Genomic DNA, 3,684 nt, shown 5'->3' on the forward strand with positions numbered 1-3,684 from the left:
CCCCACTGGCTGGGCAGCCGTAAGCGTCCAGAATAGCGGTTTCGAGGGCTTGGGGATGCGGTTGCGGCCTTCGGGAACACATGAGGAGGCAGGCCTGAGCAAACTGGATGTGCCTTGATACAGGCCACGGCGAGAATCGGAGATGGGGGTCCGGCAGGCCCCGGGGAGATACAATGGGCAACACACAGGACGGGCGCCCTGGGTCAACGGTCTCCACTACTCTCCTAGCCCCGGGCCGGGGGCTGGAGGGGAAATCACCTGCTCCGTCGGGCGCCGCCGGCGACTTGTCCCGCGCGGTGTAGCTCTCATCCCCTATCCCACCAACGAGATCAAAGGCGGGGCCCAGAGCGGTTTTCTTCATGAGGCGCAGCTGCGGCCATTTTTGGGAAGGGCAAATTGCCCATAAAAGGGCGGGGCTTCGGTTTTCATTCTCAAATGTCCCAGGGTTTTGGCGCGACTTCCGCGGCGGCCATTTTTGTTGCGGGTAGGGAGGAGCTAGGCTGTTGGTCGGCCAGTGGGTGGAATCTCAGCAGCCAGCACTGTACCCGCGCCTTACTCGTTCTTCTTTTTTTTTTTTTCAAAGAATTATTTTTATTTCAACTTTATTTATTTATTTAATTTGACCAGAGAGGGACAGAGTGAGAAAGAGAGAGAAAGTGAGAAAGCAAGCCGCCAGGTCCGGGACTCAAACCTCAGTCGGCCATGTGAGAGTCCAGCGCCTTTAATCGTCACACCACTGGCCGTCCCCCCCTCCCTTACTCGTTCTTATCCTTCTGATCCCCAGAACCTTCCAACTCCACTTAAGTGTCTTCATTTGCTTTATTTACTTGGCCCTCAAACCCTACAGCTTTCTCCCTCTCCCTCTATGGCTCTCCTGCCTTTCCACAGACCCAGTGGTTCTTTGGTAGCCCTCAGTTCCAGACCTGGTGGCCTTCCCGATCCTCCAGTGTCTCTCCCTGATGCCCCAGTATCTCTCCCCATTCAGGTTCAAGCTGTCACCCAATCAACTTTTAGGTGCTGACTTTCCCACCCTCCATGTCCCCTTTGCATTACTGTGACAGCGATGGGTGTGTTACGGGGCCTGGTCTTTAGACCACAGAGCCTGGTTAGGTTGTGGAGGGCAGGCTACAGCAGGTGCCCAGGGTGCGGATCCTCCTGAACCCAGATCCAGGAAGGTCTATAGCCCATGCTTGTCCCCAGTGCCTTTAGGCCCCTGTCCACAGAGCTGTTCATGTCGGGCAGGACAGCTGCCTCTAGGTTCCTCTTTCTGTCCCTGCTACAGCCTCGGCTTCCTGGTGCTGCCCTCTGGGGAAACCACAGCCATCCCTTCCTGGGAAGCCCGAGATGGGTTATGAGAGTCTCCTTCAGGGTAAACCAATCCATCTCCCATTGGCGGTCAGTGCCTTTTCAGTGCTAGTCCCCTCTTAGAGTGCTGCGAACTCAGAAGCTGTCCCTGTGGTCAGGGAGCTCACAGCCCAAGGGAGAAATCCCATCCTCTTCCCTAGGGACTGAGGCAGTGCCAAGATGTGGAGGAAAAGGGGAATTACTGCTCCCTCTTCCAGTCTGTCCCTGCCCAAAGGCTCCCTCCTCTCCACCAGTGTCCTCTAACCTCAGAGATCTGGGAGTGGGGTCAGGGAAAGGGGAAGGGAGGGGCGCGTTTGGTGCTGTCTCCTATAAAAATTCTGCAGCTGCCAGCCCGGCGCTGCTGGGGTTAATGAGCAGTCCAGTGACAGCCACTTTGAACTTTGGCCAGGCAGGTCCCTGAGGGGCCAGTGATGGCCACCCCCACCAGCCCCAGGCCTCTGCCAGCCCTTCAGGGACCAGACCAGCCCTCTCCTCCCCCAGCCCCCTCTCCTCCTCCCCACTGTCCCTTGCGCAATATTGCTGACTCCTCCTTGCCACCCCATTCCCAGAACTTTCAGTTTCCTTGGTAGATCTGCCCTCCTTGTGCCCCAGACCCTGACCCTGCGCTTCTCCCCCACCTTCTGTTTCTTGGATGTTCGCCCTGCATAGTTAGATATCAGAATGTCCCTGAAAGAATGGGAAAGACCTCTGCGGGGGAGCCCCTTCATTCCCGCCTCAAACTCTGGGGAGTCCCAACTCTGTGTGGGGGCCAGGTTCTGAGGCCAGAAGGGGGCGGGGGCAAACCCAGGAGAGGGACCACCACAGGCAGGTCGCACGCAGGCTGTGAGGTGGGGGCTCAGGGCATCCCCTGCCCTGCCTTGCTTGGGATTCCACAGCTGGCAGGACCTTAAGTTTCTGGGGTTTTTTTTAAGTTTACTGCTTCCTTAAGTGAGAGAGAGAGAGAGAGACCGCGCTCCCGCCAGGGTCCCGATGCCTCCATCCACGCCCGGCCTCTGCCAGCCCCAGATCACGGGCACACAGTATGTCCAGGCTTCCCAGGGAGGTCTCTGAACCACTGTGTCACTGTCAGAGCCCCTGAGCCCCGACGTTTGTCCCCTCAGGTCTGTCTCTCCCTCCCCAAGAGGGGAGCAGGCTCCACCTGCCCTTCAGGTGCCGCTTGAGGCTGCACAGAGTGAGCCGGATGTAGTGATGCCTCCTCTCCCCGCAACCTCACATGAACTTTGCAGTTGGTGTTGGGCGTCCCGGTCTCCTGCGCATTAGGGTTTTCTGCCTCAGAGTGAACTGGGCTTGAATTCAGCACAAAGGGCACCTTTCCCAGTCTTCCGGAGCAGAGAAGACCCAGCAGGCGGGTTTCAGGGGTGGGGGAACCCAGTCCAGACCAAGGTGAGGAAGAGAACACTCAGCAGAGTGGGGGCCAGGGGGAAAAGATATCCCGCTCTGACTTGGGTCAGAAAGGGCTCTCCCGGGCAGAGCGCCTGGCCCTCCCACACCTTCCTCCTTTCTCAGAAGAGGCAGTGTGGGGCGAGGGTGGGGCAGCTGGATTGGGGTGGGGACCCTATTTAAGGAGCTCTCTGGGCTAGCATTGCTGCAGATGCTGCCTGGCAGCGGGACAGAGGAGGCTTCCCGGTAAGTGCTGGCCACTTTCTCAGGATCCAAGCAGGAGTGGGGTAGGGGGCCTGGGAGCCTGGAGCCTGCAGGGAAGCCCCTGGCCCCTCTACCCTTCGGTTCACATCAGGACCCCCAGGAACACATCCAGGCAGGAGATGCAGACCCAGGGCCTGGGGACAGAATCCCAGCTATGGCTTAAGCTCTCTCCCTCAGACCTATTCCCATTCCCGCTGGCTGGAATTTAGGGAACCCCTGTCTCTTTCTCTAACTATGGACCCCTGTTTCAGCTCCAAGCTCAGACTATCCATGGGGTAGGAGGGATCTTGAGGTCCAGGTTCCCCACCTGAGCCACTCTGGGCCCCGCTTGCTCATCCTGGGAACGGGGAGAATGCGCAGCACAGAGCGCGGGAGGACAGCATCAGGGCTGAGGACCCCGGCCACCTGGCTCTGAGAACTGAATTCCATAGGCCGTGAGCTCCAGCAGATGCCCTAGGGACTCAGTTCTGGTGCCCGGCTGCGCAGTAGCATCAGTGCCAACACCGCGGGGAAGCTCTGGCACAGGCTCCTGGCGTCCCAGCCAGGTGCGCCTGCAGGCGTCTGTCACGCCCTGCTGGCCGCATCTTTCCATACCTTTGACCCGGACTCATGCAGAGACCTCCGTGGCTCCTCGGGTCTCCTCCTACTCTTTTTTTTTTTTTTTCCTTTTTTTTT

At 58.6% G+C, this 3,684-nt stretch overlaps 1 protein-coding gene across 3 annotated transcripts in view; it reads right to left on the minus strand.

Moving 5' to 3' along the window:
• CUEDC2 (CUE domain containing 2) overlaps positions 1 to 397 on the minus strand; it is a 9,077-nt gene extending 8,680 nt beyond the window's left edge. For 2 of the 3 annotated variants that reach the window (XM_006166362.3, XM_014583342.2), the window contains exon 1: positions 259 to 397. The gene's annotated coding sequence lies outside the window, so the exon portion shown is untranslated. The remainder of the gene's footprint in view (positions 1 to 258) is intronic. The other variant, XM_014583344.2, reaches the window with a different exon arrangement.
• Between the last annotated feature and the right edge of the window lie 3,287 nt (positions 398 to 3,684).

This window comes from Tupaia chinensis, unplaced genomic scaffold (genome assembly GCF_000334495.1).
Source record: "Tupaia chinensis unplaced genomic scaffold, TupChi_1.0 Scaffold144255_1, whole genome shotgun sequence".
Lineage (NCBI taxonomy): Eukaryota > Metazoa > Chordata > Mammalia > Scandentia > Tupaiidae > Tupaia > Tupaia belangeri.